This window comes from Oxyura jamaicensis, chromosome 10 (assembly GCF_011077185.1).
Source record: "Oxyura jamaicensis isolate SHBP4307 breed ruddy duck chromosome 10, BPBGC_Ojam_1.0, whole genome shotgun sequence".
Classification (NCBI taxonomy): domain Eukaryota; kingdom Metazoa; phylum Chordata; class Aves; order Anseriformes; family Anatidae; genus Oxyura; species Oxyura jamaicensis.
The window spans coordinates 1,104,962-1,126,783 of record NC_048902.1 but is presented as its reverse complement, the minus strand read 5'-3'; the positions used below and the strand labels follow the sequence as shown (position 1 = coordinate 1,126,783).

The 21,822-nt window shown below is 37.4% G+C and overlaps 1 protein-coding gene across 1 annotated transcript in view; it reads left to right on the top strand.

Moving 5' to 3' along the window:
* Window positions 1–218: 218 nt before the first annotated feature.
* Window positions 219–21,822, top strand: part of SEMA6D (semaphorin 6D) — a 260,446-nt gene continuing 238,842 nt past the window's right edge. The window contains exon 1 of the mRNA XM_035336037.1: window positions 219–236. The gene's annotated coding sequence lies outside the window, so the exon portion shown is untranslated. The remainder of the gene's footprint in view (window positions 237–21,822) is intronic.

The following is a 21,822-nucleotide window of genomic DNA, read 5'->3' as shown; positions in this document are numbered from 1 at the left end:
GAACAGTAACCACTATATAAACAAACAAACAAACTGGTGGAGTGTTATTTGTTTCTGTACCAAGAAATATTTTTCCTTCTTCACTAATGTGATCGGTGAATTTGTGTCTTCTCTTTGCCAGATACCTGCCTTTTGTCATTGTGATTTTAAGTTTTGAAGATGCTGAGGACCAGCAGCAGCTCCGTCAAACTTCATTGGCAGCTGGGAAGAATCAACAGTGAGAATTCATCCTATGGGTGAGTACTCAATGTAGTTCCCATTACATTCTTATAACGACAAGACTTCAAATCACAGTTTGCCTTCCCCCATCGGTCTGATGATTAAGGGTTGAACATTTGGGTCTGGGTTCACCCACTTAGATCTCTGGGCATTTACTTGAGACATCAGGTTGATTGTTCAATGCCCAGGAAGTCACTGCTATACGGAAGATTAGTTAGCAGCAGGCAGAATTGTCAATCAGAAGAACCTCCCTCCCTCTCTGTGTCTCTATCATCCTGTCAGTGTCTCAGACCAGAGCCTATCATTAATGAGATGACTCTATTTACATAATGTGTTAAGGAAAACAGACTTTTGCCAAGGAAGCACTAGTTGGTACACAGGTAAGATCAACACTTGTGGACAGCGAAAAGGGGGGTCTGTACCTGCCTCTTGAGGTACAAGGAAGGATTTTTTCCCTCTCCCCAGTATCCTCACCTAATGTTCTTCCAACTCAGAGAGGCCAAGCTAGAGGAAAAAGTAAAAAAAAAATAAAAAATAAAAAAATAAAATAAAAAAAAAGTAAAAGAATTTTTCTCTGCCTTGCAAAAGAGGCAAAAATAAAATGTGACTCTTGTACTTTTACTTGCTGTTTCATAGGGAGGCAACATGTGGCCATAATTCAGTCTAGTGCTTACTCATTATTTCTACAAAGCATTTGCACTTTGGTTCAGAAATTTTATAATTTCATTTGGTAAATCTGATGTCTTCTACTGTGGAACAAAATGGAAGTTCATTAGAGAAATTGTAAGGCTGAGGCCTTTTTACCTCAGAACAAGCCTTTGGATTTTGTTAATCAGGTACATTTTTCATTTACACTGATAAACATTTGACAAATAATCAGCTTTGGAAGGAGTATGATTTACTGCTGCCATCCGGGTTTGTTCTATTAATAACAGTAATCATGTTTGGCACTGCTACACCCAGTGTAAGCAAAGGGTAGAACAGATTTCCCAAGTGCTAGCTGCCTGAGTGTGGTTTTCCATGTCCTGCTGAGAAGGGTTTGCCAGGGCCAGGCCTGTTGGGATCAAAAGGATGTGGATAAACAAGAGCAGAGACTTTGTGCAAGTTTGTCATTGTGTTCAAGGGTGGATTATTGAGTTTGCTGGGATTTCTCCTGTTTTATTTCTCTCAGATGGATTCAATTGAGACTGCTTTAATTGAATTAACGCTTTTCAATGTTTTTCAATTTAGTGCTGTGAAAGGATTTAATTTTTGAAAAGAAATTTGAGTAGAATTTTGTTAAAAAGAAAAAAAAAAGTGTTGAAAATTGTCTTCAACTTTTTCTAGCAGAAAATTAAGTACTCATTGAGGTGTTCCTTTTTATTTATTTATTTATTTATTTATTTTCACAGAAGGTGTTTGTTTTCCTTCAAAAGTAAAGATCTGTTTTCATTAAATGAACAAAAACCTGGAAACTTTTCTTTGGGTTGTAAATCCCCTCCCATAACCATCTAAGTTGAGCTGCCCAAACTTTCAGTATTTTCAGGGAGGTGGGAAGGAAGATACAAGAAAGAGGAATTTCCAAAAAATAAAACATAAAAATTGTACATCTGTGCACTTTACAAGAATGTGGTCATGGCCTGGGTCTGTACATGCTTTTCTTTATTGCAAAACTGTCTTTGGTCCAGATATGTAACAATTTGCAGTGAAAACAATCCTTGCCAGGTCCATTTCGGCACTTCTGGGTATCGGGGTAACTTTTTCCATAGTTAGTGCATAATGGATCAATAGTTTCCTTTCTAACTCAGTTATGCATGGAGTCCAGACAAGATTAAGAGCTGTTTGACTGACAGATGAACAACTTCACCGTTAAACAAATGTGAAACACACATTCATGAGAGCCCTTAGCTGTTGAACAGGAGCAGGTATTCACCGACTTTTGCATCTGTGCAGCATTTCTTTTTTTATGGGTGATAGCTTAAACAGTGTGGCTGTGACCTGCACGGTCTGGCTGGTAGAACGTGACAGGTCTCAGAGAGCTGCAAAGGTTACATGCCATTTTGATTCTTTTATTCGGTTTGATTCTTAGCTTTTCCAAGCTGCAGCCTAGTCCTTTTCTGAAATTGCCAGCACTTTATTCATATATTTACTACTTTATTGAAGAACTGTTTTCCTTTCAGGTATACCAGTTTGGAATTAAAATATTATTTTTGTAATGCACTTGAGTGTTTTTCATTTTCTGTGAATAAAAAGTTTGGTCTCTCTTTTCACCCTTTCTATCAGAACCTTTGTAATATATTTGATTGATAGATTTTATTACTATGGCTACTCCTATTTTGTTCAACAGATTTTATTTGTGAGAGTAGTATCATGCTCTGCCTTCATTCAACCTGCTTTGTTTATTACTGTTTATTGTGGCGGTGTTTTGTTTTGTTTTGTTTTATTGTTTTATTTTGTTTTTTCCTACTGCTTTTCTTAAAAACATGTTTGCTGCAGAATAAGGAGCCTCTCGTATCTTTAAATCCATGGTGTTCTGTACTGCTACCTTACAGTGAAGAATCTTATGCACTGAAATACCAAGAAATTTTGCTGCCTGCAAGCATTCAGAAATGAAAATCACACAGAGGAGAGCTTCCATCTTTTGACATGTCTATTTTTTTTCCCTTAATTTTCAAAACTCTTTAATTGAAAAAAAAAATAAAATAAATCTTGTGGGGCAAGTCACAGTGATTTACTTGTATGCTGCAGGCTGATTTAGGACGCTTATTTGATCAGTCTGCTTCTAATGACACTAGAAATACCATAATGGATGGAACATTCCTGGCCTGTTCTAAATTGGATTAGATGTTTTACTAATGTAATACTGGCAAGCCAAATCAGCCTGTGATGCCATGGGGATTAATCTATAGGGAATATGTGATCTCTAATGCCCATGTGCTAGCTGAAGTGCAGTCATATCTTTTGATTTAATAAACCATTTTCACATTTCCCAACGGTATGTGTGTCTTTGAGTAGGATGAGCTAATTGGTAAAATCACACTTTTTAAATGAAACTTCTTAACATGCTGCTAACTGGAAGAATACTAAGCACTTCAGTCTTAAAAGATTTGAATGCTGTTTACATTATTTCTCTTTGATAGTTCAAATGCCAAGTGCAATGCAAAAATTTGGTGTTCTCTGTTAAAAGACAAAATTCATGATGCTGATATATCTTATAAAATGCTCCTTTGTTACTGAATTAAGGAGTCATAGAAGGCACACATCCTAGTAAGTCTAGTATATCAGATCTGGCTTCATTCTGGTCATCACATGATCACATTAAAATTAACCCTTGATATACAGACATTTACAAATTGATGATCAAAGAAATTATTAGGAAGTAGATTGAGAAACAAGGAAAAATTGCAGTGTTGCGTTCCTGGGTGTCACTCATATAGCACCGCACTGGTTGTTGATGTGCTCACTGCAGATGTGCCTAACCTGTGGGTGGCAGATGGCTTGTGCAGGTAGCAGAGAGGCAGAGCTGAAAGAATAATGAGAACTGCAGAATTACAATGCCAAAGCTTCCTCTCTGTTTAGATGCATCTTAGTACACTTGTACTAATAAATAGCTTTTGCTAAACTGAATGTAAAATGTCTTCATTATGCCCAAGTAATTTTGCTGTTAAATCAATCATCCTATACCAAATGCAATATGCTATAATTTTGTGACTGGTTTGATAACAGAAGAAGTCCTCTGGTTAAATTAATAAGTTAATGCATATACACACACTGTATATATGTGTGTGTGTATATATATATATATATATATATATATACATATATATACACATATATATATAAAATATGTCTCCTGGGTATAATTGCCTTAATTCCAATAGTCATGGTATAATGTACAGAGACCTGAAATAAAATATTTCCCTTTCACTTTTCCCCTTGTCTTAGCAGTACTTCAGACTTCCATGCAGGTGTCGTAAACATGAAACAGTACCTATGACAATATTCTTTACCTTCTTCCGAAAATAAGAAAATTTCCCAACTAAATTATGTACCACACATCTTAGACAGACACATCTCAACCCCCCTCTCCCCCTCCAGATCTGTGACAGATCTGTGACAGATATTAAATTGAATATTGAGACACCTGGGTTTGACACACTTACTATACTGCATAACTCAGGTAGAATTAGAGGATTTCCAGTGGTTTGTTTTGAACTATGTACCACATGGAAGCATGCGTTTCTAACCTAGCCACTCAGAAAATACTAGATCATAAAACAATGACATGCTGCTATACAGGAAAATTATTTAAGATTTGTTTCATGGTTTAAAGAATTTATTTTTATAAATATTTCTGTCATTCCAAGGTCTTTTCAAAGCGAATAAATCTATTTGAAAAATGCTTTGAAAAACAGTACCATAAAAACAATGAGATTCCTAAAATTTTGTCTAAAAACCTTTTCCAAGAAGCAACATAAACAGAAAGCATGAGAGTATTTATTAGTCTTTGTCATATATTTTGGATGATTTATGCAATCTCTGTATAGCCAAATATTGAAATGTCAGTCAGTACAATCATCAGTACATCATTCTGCATCAGAGCTTGACTCCTTACCTACTGATTTTTTAATTAGAGTGGGCTTTAGGTATTTTTGCTTCAAATGGCAATCTATCAAATATATCAAAGAAACTCAGACTGTTTTTAGCTTCCCAGCTGCTTTAAGTGGCAGGAGATGTTTGATCTTCTTACGGTCACCGAAACACTGAAAGTTGTCTTATCCTTCATTAGACCAGTTATCTTCAGATGACATTTTTAAAATAGAATGTTTTTTAACTGGTACTGAGTCGTCATGACTTTTGCACTAATTTCCTCAGGTTCCCCTGAAAGTCTTGTCTCACTGTAGTGTTATGTATCTCTGTTTCCCACTTTGTTTTGGTATACAGACCAGAATCTCACTATAAGATGGTCTGTGTATGTGAGGAGATTTAATATTAAGGAAACACCTGTAGAGATTATTTCCTTTGGCTAGTTTGGCCAACCATGATTTTTTTTCCAGCAGGGAACTTCCTGATAGACAGGACAGCTGTCCTTTGACTTATGCTACTAGCTATAAAACTTTTCCAGCATGGTAAGACACTTGTGGTTGTAAATCAATTTTAGGAGAACCAGCATTCAATACTTGCTGTGTTATTACACTACTGACATGAAGGGACACCTTTTCAAAAACAATTGCTTGAATTGTGCACAAACATTTCTGTGCATGGACAACCGCCGAGTTTTGTATTTGTTTGTCAGTGTGGACACATGCTGGCTGTTCTGTCTTCAGGAAGTACATGTGAGATGCTGATGTACTGGAAATTTGACACTGAAGGATATGTATCATCTCTGACGTGAGTGTTGCTGTTATGCTGTAAATTTTGTCTGTAGTAGAGTTAGTCAATTTAGAAGAGAAGTACGATTAGAAATAAAGTTATTAGTTAACATGTAGAAAGCATGCCAAATGCGGTCATGATATAAATATGTTTGAGTTTACTTTTGAGTAATGAACAATAGCCTAAGAATTAGCAATGGAGCAATGTTACACATTAAAGTATCTAAATATATTTTGGGCTGTTGGCATACATCTATGTAGTGCAGACGTTCCTGATAATTTGATAGAGCAGAGACTTTGTATCATACCTACATGGAGCCCCATGAGTCTGACTAGTGGTTGGTACTTAAAATCTGCTGAAGAAAAATCATAAACTTATCGATGTAATTATTTATCCCATGTGCAGTGTTGATAAACTTACGATGAATGCATTTTTTTTTTGAGCTTGTCATATAGTGATTTGCAAGAAATAACCACTTAGAATGAAACTGTAAATAACAGGGAGAAGTGTTACATTTCCAAATGCCACGGCAACATCAAGATTTTGTGCTGTGACTTCAGTGACTGGGACACTTTGGTCTGTTTTCTAGTAATTCCAAAAAGCTGTTATTTTGAGGGCATATTTTACAACAACTTTAACATTGAAGCATCTGGGTTATGTCAAGCTGAAAATGAAAGGTCCATGTTTTGGACAGGGATAGAGACATTCTAAGTTTCTGAATTGAAATAGTAGAAATGAAAATGTAGCTATTACACAGCTCTATGTATACAGAATATATTTACTTTGATTTTGGGATTCATTTCCTTGTTTCTGTCGAATAGTAGACTTCTCAACTTCTGAGACTCTTTAAAGACCCTGCCATAAATCTATTGCTGCCATTTTCCACAACTCCACAGGGCCATGAGAAAACAGGCTTTGAAACCCTTGCTTGCCAGTATGTGCATATAAGCTGTCTGAAATCTATCTTTTCTCACTGTCTAAGCCTTATAACTGATTCCAGAGACGCCTGACTTTACTGATGAAAAGCTATAATAAATAGTTCCAATAAACATTTCCAGAAGTATTCTGATGGTACTCAGAGCCATGTAAAGGTTTAGTCAGTAAAGACCCAGCAGTACTTCACCATCACTAAACTGCCAGGAAGATAAGCATAGAGACATTTCCAAGCACACAATGCCTTGTGCAAGAGAGGAAGAAAAGCTATAGGATGATGATTATGACTTAGAACAGCAGAGGAATAATGTTCTGGTTTTGCATTCCACCACTTTGTACTCCACGACTTTCAGAAACGACCATTTCATAAAAGTTGTATTTGCTTTCCTTTGATTTACAATTATTGAAATTTTAATAAGGATTGTGCAGGGACTCCAGACATCACATATTGTCAGTGAGAAATTATAACTTTATTGCAGCACACACTGACAGCCAACTCATAAAAATGAATGACATTCTATATCATAACATCTCGTAGGCTGTTCAGCATGTTAATAGCTCACTTCATCTTTCTTTAGCATAATGAGGCAGACAGTGTACCAATATTCAACGTGAAAATGAAGATTAAGAAAATTTGAACTGAAGCAAGAAAGTAGCATTTAGCAGAGGTTCATGCAGCATTCAGATAAAAAGTTTCAATTAAAGTACTGTTAGGGAGTCTTTTATCACTGAAGCAAAGCTTTGTTACCAAAGACCAACACTAACTACAAAAAATGTCTGTTTCCAGCTGTACTTAGCTTTTGAAATACTACTTCTGAAAGGATCTGAAGTCTTTGTCTTATCCCATCAGATAATACTTTTTTTAAAGACTCAATTGCATAAGGTTAGATCAATTGATAATAAGCTATTTTTTCATAATAGATGAAACTAGAAAAGTGGAAACTATTTAGGAAAGGGAGCAGACAGTTTTAGGGCTAACTCAGAGCATGCTTTTTTGTTATTCTATAAATGGATAAAAATTTTTAGTAGCCAATGAACAAACTATTTCCATATAAAACACTGATTACAACATATGAATGTCTCTGAAGTAGGATATTAGGAAAAGGATATTCATAGATCTACTTCAATTCCAAGAGATGCAGTTACAACAGCAATATTTTTGATACAGAAGTACTACTTGAAGATATAAAGAAATGTAAAGCAAAGTCTCATAGCTGATGATCTGTCATTTTGCATTACAGATTGCTTTTTTGCTACTTTTATTGGCAGTTCTTAATGTACCTACCTGAACACAGACACAACTATCCATTTACTATCTCAAATCTGGCACTAATAATTAATAAATGACTCCTTAGTCACTAGGAGGCCTTGTTAAGATAACACTGTGACTCACTACACTCAAGTACGAGTGTATGTCTCCATAGTATGAACTTGAATCAATCGACTATAAACACTTGTAAACTGTAGAGAGTAAAATTATTCAGCTAAGGTTGTTGCTGCCTTTAATTTTGGTGATGATCAACTACAAACTCTCACTTTAGCTTTGTAAGGACTCCTTCTTCAGCTCTGAAAGTATCAAAAATTAAAAAATATAGAGCTTTCTAAAATTCCTAATGGCAATTCTCTTCCTTTTTCAAAATACATGCACTTTTGAAACAATTTTTAATGGATCTGCATTATCTAGTGCAATGCCTGAGCCAGCTGTAGTTCCCTTGCTGTGGAAACATGTATTGTACCTGTGGGAGGGAGTGCACCCCGCCACCTGGGTAGAGAACAGGAGGTTGATATTCCTTCCTGGAACAGGACAGCAGGTTGGGTCCTTTATCACCGTGGAGGGGTCTTTACAGTGGAGTCTCTTTGTGAAAAATGCAGATGAGTACAATGTTTCTTCCATCTCAGAAATACCTGTGACTAACCAGCTTCCTTTGGGATCTGTGGTCACCAGTGGTGAAGGTTGAGTGCTCCAGGGCTAGGTGGCCTGCCACAGAGAGTGGCCACAGAGCCAGGACAAAGTGATTTTGTTTCAAATCCCAAAGATAAAGGGGATAACTTAATCATCAGGCTTCTCTTTTACCTCTATACAAACCAAGAAGCAATTTCTTCTGAGCACCCCTATAACATCTGACGCCCGCAATGTTGTCAGCTGAGGTGCGTTAAATAACAGTAACATCTTGGAAGCACGGCTAAAAACACATCTAAGTTCAGCCAACTTAATTGCATTTTCTGTACTCGTTCCAAGTACAAAGAAATTAGCACTGTATGTTCCAGCTTAAAAAGACACTCCTAGTGATCTATCCTCTCTGTGGAGATCTGTCTACCCAAATTTAATGGTCCTCTTCTGTTTGTCTGAACTACTTTGGCCACTGCTTTTTTCATTCTTTTGCTTTTAAACTGTTAATCCTTCAGCATAATTTTCAGTTCATGCCGTTTGTTTTTTCTATCACCAACCAACCATTCATTCTGATTTGTTACCTCATGGCCTAAGCTGACTCCTGATTTGGTTCTTCACTCATCAAGACTTTTCATTATGGGTGATTTTGAAATTTATGCTGATGATTTGGAACATACACCCATACAAAGGTTTAATGATTTGTTGAATCTTACATTATGTTAATTTTCTTTCTTGCACAATGTGCCATACATTAGAATTTACTTAATCTTCATCTCAGTGATATACTACTCTTTTTTTCTTTCTCATTAAGTTAGTCCTCACTGTGGACTAACTGAAGGTTTCTTTCCCTTTCCTTGCTTTGCCTGTGCTATTTATCAGCTGCCAGGGCTCAGTGATGCTTCAGTTTCTGCATTCTTGCTGCTTACACATGGGATTTCTAAAATCGGTGACCATGCTCGTGGTCACTCAACTGAAGACAGTTGTCAGAGCGAGCCAAAGCCACCTCCCTGTCTCTCCTTTCTAGTTTTGAGTCTCCTTCTTCCCTCGGCTATATGGGGATTCTTCTTGCAGTTTCTTCCCCTTAATTCATTTTGTTTAATGCACTGCTAAGCACACAGTGGCCATGTTGATATTTATTATTTATTTATTTATTTATTTATTCCCATTAAATTAAGATTCTCTTCTCTGCATTTCTGCAAACAAAAAAAAAAAAAAGATTGTACTGCTTTGCTCCCTTTTTGGTATACTGTATCAGTTCCTAAGGCTAAACATTCTTCTGCTGAGTATTTCTTTTCACTCAAGGTCAGCTTTAAGCTTGCTAGAATATACCTGCAATTACTTTTAGAATTAAGAAAGCTTGGATAGTCTGTCTAAATGTAGCAAGTTTTAATCCAATCTATACCATTCCTTTTATTTCACTGGCAGTTGAGAAGGTGGTAGCGAAATAGCTTTTGCAGAAGCTTCTTCTATTTGATTTTATCAGTAAGTCTTAGTTCCCAGAACCGATTGCTCATTGGAAAAACTCAGAAGTAATTCCATGAAGCCAGTAAGTTTAATTTATCCCTATGTCATAAGTGAGTTCAGCATAGAACTAGAGGTCTGATGCAGGTAAGTGTTACTCTAAAGATTATCTGGTTTTCTCTTGAATTTAGGAAGTATAGCTGCAGTGAAGGCTGAGCAGAAAGCAACCACTGTCTGGCAATGTCATGGGCGCTAAAAAATTTATTGAAGGAAGTGCAGAGCTAGCCATATACATCAGCTGATGACAGGTAGGGATTGTCTCCTAGGCTGATGGAATCACTTCTCACGTTTGCATTATGAATGTACCATATACATCAGAGAGTGACAGGGAGGGACTGTCGCCTGGGTTGATGAAACCGCCTCAGACACTTGCAATACAAATGTACCAAATATCAAGAATTATTTGGGCAAAACTAATGTACAAGGGAGTGCTCCAAGAACTGTGTTACTTCATTTGAGGATGACTGCTTTAAAATTAAATTAAAAAAAATTAAACAGGCTTTTTATTAACAAAGCTTTTCAAGCACAGAACTTGCTCTTAGGAGTCCAGCTCAACATACAGAAGCAGAGAGTAACAACCAATATCCTACAGAGATTTCTATCTCTTAAAGAACCAATGCCCTCAACAAAATTTTGAAAAATCTTATAAAAACTGTAGAAATTCATACACATCATTAGTAGCATTCTTCTGTAATGCCAGCTTTGAGGGTGTCCATGACATGATGGGGAGGAAGCAGTTTTGCAGTCTGGGATCAGGTCCTAGAGGGTCCTAGGAGTGAAATCTCTAATAATGAAGGCTTCCAAAAATTTGTCAGCAGTAGTTTAGGTCTAATTCATCTTGCTTCCCAGAAGCAGTTGGATAAGATGACCTCAGAAGGTCATTGCTAGCACCATCTTGTGTATTGCCATGATTGTGTTCATCAAAGTACGTAACTGACTTTCAGGATTAGTAAGGATTATTATTACATTTCCTATGAGTTAGTGATACTGTAGTTTTAGATTAAGGGAACACTTCATCTGAAATGTAGCAATATATTTTGCTACATAGCTTATAAAATCTGATATTCCACTTCTGTCTTTGAGCACATTGAAAGATTTCTCAGGCTACACAGGACAGCATAGAAGAATACCTCAAATTAGCCAGCCCCTTACATTTTAATTATTTTTATCTGCCAGGTAACTGCATTCCTGGCTGAAGTGTGTATAAGGACATTGAATGATTTATACCAGTTGGAGTAATAGCACTGAAACATTACCAGGGATAATGTATGATGCCATGGGTCACTTGCTTATTTTAACTCTCACAAACACATACATATATAAAGGGGAAAACAAACAAACAAACAAAAAACCACCACCAACAAAAAACAAATGCAGCCATCTTAACAATTCTCTTTTATTTATGAAAAAAAAAAATGTAAGTATATAGTATGAGTAAGTGCAAATCAGGTATGTTTGTGCTTTACTAAAGCATATCAGTAATAGATGTCCAAACTGAATGTATTGTCTGAAAGACCATTAGGCTAATTTTCCTGATTTTAAAGCAACTGGAATGGAACTGAGACCAACTCAATGAATGTCCTTGTCTGACCATGTCTGTTTCCTCATGTGTAAAACAGAAATAATAACATTTGCCTCCCAATATGGTGCAGCAAATCTCAATTAACATGCTTTCATTGCCTCAGCAATAAAATGTTTTGTTCTCTTGGTCTAAATCCAGTGTAAAAGCTACACTTGGGCAGCAGCAGAATTGGACTCTATGGTATTATTAGAATCCTAATAATCATAACTCAAATCATAGTTAATTTCACTTAGGGATTAAATCGACAAAGTAAGAGATATGAAGCCACTGTAGTCCACAGTCTGAGAAGGGACAATGGGAGAAGAGTGAGATTAAATGTTGGCTAAATTATTATCAAGTGCAAATTTTATCATGTTGACAAAGTATTAGAATGGCCTGGAACTATGAAATGGTAGTCCTCAAAATGTTTGATAGGTAGGGGGAAATAAATAAATAAATAAATAAATAAATAAATTGGTGGATTAATGCATATGAATCTTATGCCACCCTTTTTAAGATAGACAAGTGAGCACAGAGAGGCAAGATGCTGGTTTTAATCTGCAGGTAGGAGTGCTGTATAGGTCTAGTGTTGTAAAACATCCTCTTGATTCATTGCTCATATTCAGTGCTTCTTCCATATATTTCTGCAACTAATTTTGTTTAAATCACTTTTTTCTGAATGGTATATGTCCTACAAACCAGAACACAGTGGATGTTAAATATTGACTCTACTTAAAACATTTTAGATTGTGTGGAGCTTGCATTACCTCAGTTATAAGAGAACTGATCTTTTATTTCCTCTTTTTTAAAGCAAGTTTTCTCGTGGGACTTTTTCAAATCTTCTTAGGTTAGTTCTTCAGATCTATTAAATTCCTACTTGGCACAGCAGATAGAATCACAAAGGAGAGGGTAAGCTAGTGTTATGACTCCCTCACGTCCTGAGTTGTCTGAAGCCCAAAGCAGGACAAATCAATCAGACCTAATTTACAGTAAGTGTAATTTACATAGACTGCTAGCCTGCAGTGAGGTCCTACCTCTGTTCACTTCTGTCATTCCCAGTACATGCCCATTGGCAGAAGATGAATTCCACTCTCCCAGCTTTACCACTAGCTGATTTTCCACCAGTCTCTGTGTTGCAATGCACAGGGGACTCGACCAAGACCAAGTGCTATGTCCATTCTGTATATTCCTGGCACTGTCAAACCTATACATGTTTTATGGTCTAGTTGTGGTTTATCTTTGAGTGAAGCTGTTCTATTTCAGCGTCACAGTTCAGGTTTAGTTCTGACTAGAGAAAGAAAAAATGTCTGAGACCAGGCTTTGGCTGGAGTTCTATTTAATTCTCAGGTTTGCATCTGCTCTAACCACCATGCTATTGTGCCCATGCTTCCTTCCCCGACCCATTAAATATTTATAAAGTAAAAGCTGCCACATGCAGCTGATTAGGGCACTTACCTGGAATTTTATCCCCATTCTGCATAATCCAAAGCAGAGACATAGTCTGGGGCTATTTACTATTTGGGTCTTCCCTTCTGTTTTTTCAAGGACATGCTGTCCACACTCAACTCCAGAAATGTTTCTAGTGAAAATGTAACCTAGCAAGTATCCTTTACCAGGTTTAACCTTCAGCCACAACAGTGACTGGGTGTTCAAAAACCCTTCTACCACTGCAAACTGCTGAGGACAAGCATGCCTTATATCATGCAAATACTTGATACCCTTGATAAACCTCTCCAGAAGTGCTTTCCTTGAAGTCATTATTTCTGTCCTATCTTGAGTGGGCCGGAGGCCATGACCTTATGTTCAGAATCTTTTTTAGAAAAAATTAGAAACAGAAAAATGTGTGTTTGATTAAAAGATGTGGAGCTGAGTCACTTCAACCAACTGATAACACTCATGTTTTGCAGTCATCTTTTCAGCTTGGCATCGTTTCAGCTTTAGACAAGTTGATGTGGGGAGAGGGGGAAGAACCCTTTTGGAGGGTGAGATTTTTAGTTATGTGAACCAGCAGTTATATTTTTGATCGTAGATACCAGTTTTCGGCCTAGTGAAGCTGAAAGTTTTATATTTTTACAGCTTTCCACTCTACTTAGCTTCTTGCCAAGTCATAAAATCTAAGCTACTGCAGTATGTAGTCTATCCACGTACATATACAGAGCTTATATCTGTAATATCCAATATAAAGGTGGCTTTGCACGACTCCTATTTAAGCTGACACTTGAGGATCCCCACAATAAGTGAGTGTAAGAAGAATCATCCATCGTGTAACTGCTTGAGAAAGTGTAATGCATTTCTTTCCTACATCCAGGCATCTTTAGGTGCTGATTATTCTTGACTGCCAGCATGGCCTTTTGTAGCCACGGGTATTGGATATAATTGAGAACATCCATCAGATATCTCTGAATGCTGCCACAGAACTAAGCCTGATCAAAATTAAAGCTGGTTAAAAAAAAAAAAAAAAAAAAGTGATGTTGTAGTTTTTTAATTTAACCAGAACATTTCAGAGGCATCTATTTTTTTCAATATATGTAATGATAATAGTAAAATTTAGCTTTAAAAACAACATAAGCCATTTCATTTTGACTTTCTCTAACAGAATATAATCAATTAAAAGTAAACTCAAAATAATAATGAAGTGAAAAGTATTTTTCAGATGAACTGTTTCTATAAAATTATTAGATATTTGTCTTAAACATTCTTCTACAATTTTTATTTCATGGGAGGATCCATGATTTTGACCTTTTTTGGATCCAGGAAGGGAGGAAATTTTGCAATAGTGATACAGATTTTGCAGAAATTCTACAAGTAAAAATCTATGGTAAAGAGCTTTGTTAAAATATTTTGAATGTCGGTAAAAATTGCGGTGAAAATATCACAGGGACAGTTAAGCTTTTCAGCACGGTTTGTGTGGTTTTTATATGAGTGTCTGCTTTGGGACCAGCTCGCTTTCTATTACAGAGATTTAGCAGCTCTCAGGATGGATATAAGGTTGGACACAGGAATCACAGAACTAAGCCAGAGGCAGAAGCAGGAACCAGAAGTCAGGAGTGGAACAGGCAGGAGTGGGAATATGAGGTAGATACATGAATGAATGCACAGCAGTTGCAGATTGAGCAAATGGTATCAACAAGAGTGAATTAAGTAGGTTTTACTCCTGTCTGGTGTCAAGAGGCATGTGCAGTGGCTCCTGGCTCCTGGCATCCAGCAGCGGCATAAGGCAGTCTCTGAGGGAACCTCTGTTAATTCATTGCGTGTCACCTACTACTGACCCTAAGTATGTCATCACATGGGAGTGCCCCTTTTCAGCAAATGTCCCTGTGTTGAAAGTTTGTTCTGATGCACATGAAATAAATCAAAGGAATTAAGAGGCAGAGTTCCTACATTATGCTAGTCCTGATTTCTGGAAGGAAAGGAACAAGTTTGTATGCCAGCAGTACCAGAGTACACTGGAAATAAATTTTCCAAAATACTGTGTCCAGCAGCAGTTGTACGGAAAAGGCCTGTAAGGTCACCTTCACACACACACACAATCTAATTTGTGAATAGTCAGTCTGCTAAAAGTTTTGCTTTCCTATTCAGAAAAAGCAGGCAGCCAGGAAAAGAATGCTTCAAGATAACGACATATTTACTAATACCTGGAAAATGACAAGGGGTAATCTCAGGACTCTTCATTTTGATGATTTTTGCCCTTTTCTAATTAAGCTGGTTTAAAAAATAAAATCAGGAAAAGGCAGTCATTAATGCAACTGTTTGTTGTTTTGTTTTGTTTTATTTTTTAATGGTCTTTCTCTCTAAATGATTGGGTACTGTTGATAAAATAAAATTTTCTTTAGATAATAGAGCTTCAGAGAGAAGAATTACAGTACTTTTTAGTTAAAATTAGTTAATACATAGAACTGTGCTTATATCTGCTGGTCCCAAAGCAGACACTCATAAAAATCACACAAACTGCTGAAAATCCATATTGAACTGCTTTGACTAACTGATATAGACACTTCCAGCAACATAGCCAGGAACCCCTGGAATTAACATGCAAAAAATATTTCTGTACAGCTCGAAGGGGGGAGAGAGAACCCCACAGCAGGATGGATGGTGGGGGGGCAAGAGCTATCTTCAGGGGCAGTGGAGAGAGGAGAAGGATTATGTAGCAGCTTTGGGATTCATTTTTTTTTTTTTAAATAACATATCAAAAAAAAAAAAAAGTATTTCAGTCTCTGTAAAGCAGAATTTTCAAAGTAGTATCTGAAACTTTAATCTTGATGTGATTGTGCCTGCATATCTTTTATTTGTGAATATTCCAAAATCCAGCCTTTGATGTTACCTGTGGGCATAGCCTTATCAGATCCTGAAAACAGCTTCACAGATGATTTTTTTTTCTATTATATTAGCCCAGTTTGAAAAGAACCTAACTGACCTGCAGTAATAATAGGTTTGACTTTAAAGTTTGATCCCAGCTTACAAGGGTTTGCATCTCTTGGTTCTGTCTTTTGAATACTTAATTGAGAGACGTTTTTCAGCCTGTAAAAGGCTTTTACCTTATTCACATATATGGACAGTACCTAATGGACCCTATCCATTTATTCATTGGTGTCTACAACTGTGAAATGTGATGTCTTTGTGTTTTACGACTTCAAAATGCTTTTTATTTTTAGGTCAAATGTAAAAAATCCACTTGTCTTATTTAGCTTTTTTAATATTTATTTTATAGAATTTAACATCCTTTGTGTTTCTGCCCTGGGACATTTGTACAAAAACGTGCTTTAAAATGTGCAAATGATTGCTTCGATTTTTGAGGCTGGCAACAGGAGTCAAGTCTCACTCCCTGTGAAACTGTAGGAAAATGATGGGGCTGATTTAGAGAAAGGGAACATTGCATTTGCCTTGCAAGGAAATAGAAAAGTGCTATTGTAAAGAATTAACATGATGGGACTTTAAAAAGAACTGCCTGGATTCTTTGCTGAGGTTCTGACAGCTCTACCAGGTGAGATTCTAGCCCAATATTTTTTTCTGTAGTCTGTAACCTGAAAGAGCCATAAAAAGTCAAGCCAACGACATTTTATTGCCTATACATCTGACTGCCTCAATGGAGAAATATGATGATTTATTACTGAGATGCAGAGAGAGATTCTGTGTTTGCAGTGTCTCTCCCACTTTTACTCTACAGGCCAGTGTGATCTAACATGTCAGGTCAAAGGGTGGAAGAATTTCTTTCTGGAGAAAAGCACTGATGGAGCAGTTGTAGCCTGATTCTGCAGGTTGTGCTCAGGCGCAGTGCTTCCTGCTCGCCTAAGCAAGGTTGTTGATGAGAACTGGAGCTCTGTACTTTCCAGACACTGGGCAGGATCTGAACAACCTGGCTTCATGTTTATGCAGTCAGAATTCTCCCATCAGTTAATGGGAATTGTGTGAGAAGAATTTAGTAAAAAGTGAGGATGGCAGGATTTGGACCTGTACCAATGCCTGGGAGAAGGCTTTGCTCCCTGCCCTCTCACTTAGAAGCCGGGTGTTGTGAAACAGGCAGTAAAGCCAAGACAGTTGGCAAGTGAGCAAGACAGAAATAATAGAATTAAAGGGGAGAAGGACTTTTTGCAATTAAAATTGCATGTACTGGCATTTCTAGTATGTGGCAGAGATCCTGCACATTTTACTCCCGAGTAACAAAGAACAGAGCTGTGCATGTCACCATGGAAATGTAAATGGAGCTCCTTTAACAAACAGAGAAATGTATGCCATTCCTTTATGCTCAAATGATCTGATTGTAGTGGGTTGCAAGAGAAGAATTGGATGTCTGTTTCAGAAAAGGCAAGAAAATGCAATTGTAGTACTTTGTTCTGCATTCTGTTATATTTTTATTAACAGGACAAAAGTACAGGAAGAGAAGGGTGATTTTTTTCTAACTAATGAATCGATACAATATTTATAACCAGCATGGGAATGATCAAAATGGGAATGATCAAACCCATAGCACAGAGGAGAAAGTACTTGTATGCTGTGCCACTTCTACCTGTACTGTCTACCTACTTATTAAAAAGAAAAAAAAAAAAGAAAAAAAAAAAAGAAAAAAAAAAGAAAAAAAAAAGAAAAAAAAAAAAAGGATGGATACTTGTGAATGAGTGGGTATTTGAAAAGGAGCAGGCAGCTGCCACAACATTATAAAGTTAGGTGGAAAGATTTGTTTTATTGTTACAATCAACAGATGTTTGCTAATTTCTGTTCTAATTTTGACTATGTTATACTTTTCTTTCTTGGGGCATGGGTATGTGTAGACTACAAGGAAAAAAGGATGAGCTGCAACCTATATTGGGAGCTCAAGAGCTCATAACTTTTCTAATATTCTTCTATGGAGAGCTGATGATATCTGTTTAGATTTTGCTGCGTGCTTTGTGGAACACAGACCTAGGTAAGTAACATCAAATATTTTCAGTGTGGCTTATTTAACATATGCTTGTATGCTTCACATGCTTGATTTCTGCAAAGACTCCTGAGTTCAACTCCCACAGTGACTGTGAGAAGTGAGAGCCATGCCTGATGTTTGGGTATTTGAACTAGAAGTGTTTTAGGAGATACGGAAGGGAGATGGAGTTGCCAAGAGAGTTGCTCTAGAGTCAAAGCACAAAGACAAGGAAAACAGAGATGGATTGAAATCCAAACTCTTATTTACCTTTTTACTCCCTAAGGAGTTATGTTTTACGACTGTCATTAGATGAAATAACTTTAAACTCTACAACAAACCAATAAACTTTACAGTATTCTGTATTCCTCTTAGGAATAAGGCTTTGGACAAGGTTTCTGCAGCTCAGAGAGGAAAAACTTATATGGTACCTATTATTCACTTAGTCTTGCTTATTTTGATTTCTTTCTAACAGAAACCACCCAGGAGCTTCTTTAAGCCATCTTTCAGGTTTGCATGAATCCATTCAGAGAGTACCAACTCCACCCAGCTTGTGTTTTAAATGTGGGATCTTAAAGGTTCTCAGGGAAGTTTTTCATTGAGCTAAAGGGTACTTTTCAAAAGTCACAGAAGAAATTCTTGAGTAAAATTAATTCACAAATTAATGGAAATCATGAGCAACCTGAAGATTTTCTAGTAACAAAAGGTCAGTAAATTAGTAATTGCCTCTGAAATGTAACTACAAAGACTGCCCATTGTCTAAATTGGCTTCTTAAAATGTGCTTAATGTGATCATTACCATATTCTTTATACATTACAAATTGTCTCTTTATTGTTTGAAATAAATTTGTATTTAGGAAAATTAGGGGAAGTGCCGTGCATTCAAGTGATGATAATGACATAATTTATGTAGATTTTGTTTCCTCAAAGCTAAGGTGATTCTCCTTGTTTCCTTGGTATTAAAATACTGATTTTGAGACAAAATCTGGCAAGTGATACCAGACAGCAACACTTCCCAGCAGCCCGGAAGAGAAAGCACCCAGCTGACATTGCGGGCTTGCTTTATGGAGACAGACTATTGTATAGCCAGGGTGAAAACAGAGATGGGAAAAAGGACCGTGGTAGATTTCACAAGGTATCTATTTTTCCTGTAAAAGTTGGTACTCCATATCTAGGATAATAGCCGTTAGGATAACTTTAAGGTTTTTCCCCAAGTTGTTCCCCAAGTGCTTTCTGAAGGATCCACTATTACTTTCTGATCAGCATGTCATAGATTTTGTCTTGATTCGTGTTAAGTAAAGAGATTGTGTTTAATGATGCAATAAGTGACTGCAGCTTCCTCTTCCCCCATCATATCTGTGTATTACTTAATAGCCCTTGCTGTTGTCCTTTGGGCTTGTCTTGATGGAGAAGTTTCATGAGGTTGAAACTAAAACTCTTCATGCAATAATTAACTGTACAGACATGATACAGAAAGCAGCATGCTGCCTTTATATATTGGTTCAGTGCCTGGCTTGCCCATTAGTGCAAAGGTCTGCACTGAGCTTAATGCTCTGGGAATTGCCTCGTGATAAGACATTTTCTGGTCTGCTTCATATTTTGTTTTTCAGGGGTGATACTAGTTTTGGTTGTTGTTGGGTTTGGTTTTTGGTGTTTGCTTGTTTGTTTTTCCTGCATGGCATATTGTGATGTGACTGTGAGGGAAACAGGAATTCTAGAATGAGGCAGAATCAACTGAGTGCTTTCCCTCATGAAATCCAGTAGCAGTTATGAGGAGCTTTGAGCTGCTGTCCACTAGCTGAAAGAAGGGCTGCAACCATGACAATTCTGTGACTAGCACCTGGATTCTCAGGCACAGCTGGACTTGGTATAGCAGCTTTGTAGGGATGAGGATGCTGTGGGGATGTCGTAATAGCAGAAGGAGGAAGCACAATGAAATAAATTTGAAGAGGTAAATTTACAGGGCTTCATATGGAGCAGTTGCAATAGCTACATTTAGGGTAACTGCACCCCAGTTAAACTGGCATCCCAAGGGAGCTGCTTTACCTTTCACTGTGCATGCCAAAATAAAGCATGCTGCCTGTCTCAAGTTCTCTTTTATGATGCCTCCAGTTTGGCACAAAATGCACTACAAAATTAATAGCATTCTGCAGTAATTGTTCTCAGCCCAAGGGGTTCAAACAACCCTGGTTGCATATAACACTGTAAAATCTCCATGCTGTTTGAAAAGTCTCTATAGCCTAATTTGGAATATTTAGCTCATAAAACCTCATCTTAACCCAAAACTGAATGAGTAAATGAAACTGGGAGTCAGTTTTACAATTGCTTTTCCTATATCTGTCACTGCAATAAACATGTTTGTTTTGCAAAATAGTTGCATTTTGCACCCATCTGCCCCCACCTTGTGATGAGTTGTGCAGTAGGAAGATGAGGAGAGCTGGCATTTGTGTACGAACAAGGGAACGGGCTTGGGAAGAAGCTCAAGAACAAGGACATATTAAGCAACAAGTGTGCCTTCTGCTTTTAGGATTTGTTACTGCAAGGACATAAAACTTCACAGCATTAGGTTTATGGTGTTTTTATGCTGTACTGAGTGACTTGAGAAAAAGAGGATTAAAAGACAACAGGCAGAAGGATAGCTTTAGCTTCTAACTCTTCCCAAAGTGGTAATGAAGAGTCAGATACAGCAAAATTTAATTTAAATTCCTCCCTGTGCAGTTTATAAGATTATGCAGTTGATTATATTTAATAATAGATCTCCTTCTGTTCTATAGATTTTTACATAAGGATTTGGTGAACTATGCAAATCTGCTTTAGCTTACAATTTGTCACTGTCTGCAGCTACAGCCTGCTGGCCAGGCTGCTGGTATCGCTGGAGCTGTTCAGGGGCTACCGGCTCCGATCTTCCCCTCCTGCAGGGCCCCCTCCCCTAGGGGCACGTAGGAAACAGGCACATAGAGCATTATTTACTTTGCTGCTAACAGAATTCAGTAAAAGTTTCTAATACATCTTGCTGTGTCCTGGTGGAGTTGTAGCACAGTTCCTCTTGTCTTCAGCTCTCTTTTGCCAAAGCTTTTCTGCTTTGGCTCACAGCTGAGGTCAGAAGTCTGATTTTCATTTATTTTCACTGCTCCTCATAGGTGCCTTCACTCTTTGGGAAGGACTGGTTGTGAAGTTTGCCAAAGAGGTAAATTAAATCTAGGGTCTCTAGTGCACAGAGAAACACCTGAAAAACACTAGTTTTAAAGGGGACGTGACACCGGTTATACGAACTCAGTTCTGCCTGAACAGGCTTTGGGATGTCTAACAGCCTTTGAGGAGAGCCAAGACGAATCTGTATGAGCCCAGAACTGCTGGAAGTGCACAGATGCACAGGTTTGTGATGTTATTCGCTGAGATGATCATCAGAAATAGAGTAGGAACATGTTTTTCTGGCCCCTGGAACAAAGAGGTGTTAAATGGTGTTACTCTTGTTCTAGAAGGATTACTCACATAAAAATAATATGCCAAAGGTAGGGCTTAGATTGAAAGGATTTTAACGATAGCAGAGAAAAATCCATTCCCAAATCTATGTGAAATAAATTGGTATTTTCGACATAGTTCTTGTGATATTTATGTTATATCACAAAAATTCATGGAATTTATACTAGTTGGGTTTCAGCTGTCAGAGTAATCAGGCCAAAAGTCACGTGCAAATGTAACTAGTGCCTGATCGAAAGTGGGGCATGGTGCACAGGTCGCTATGGGCACTCACATTACAAACTTTGACTGTGAATTTGCTCTCTATATAAAGAAAAAATAAGCTTTCAAGCTGTCAGTCAGGCACTATTCACAAGGAAAGACTTAATTTTAGAAAAAGAAGAGGAGAGGAGAGAGAAGATAAGAGAGAAGAGAGGAGAAGAGAGGAGAGAGGAGAGGAGAGGAGAGGAGAGGAGAGGAGAGGAGAGGAGAGGA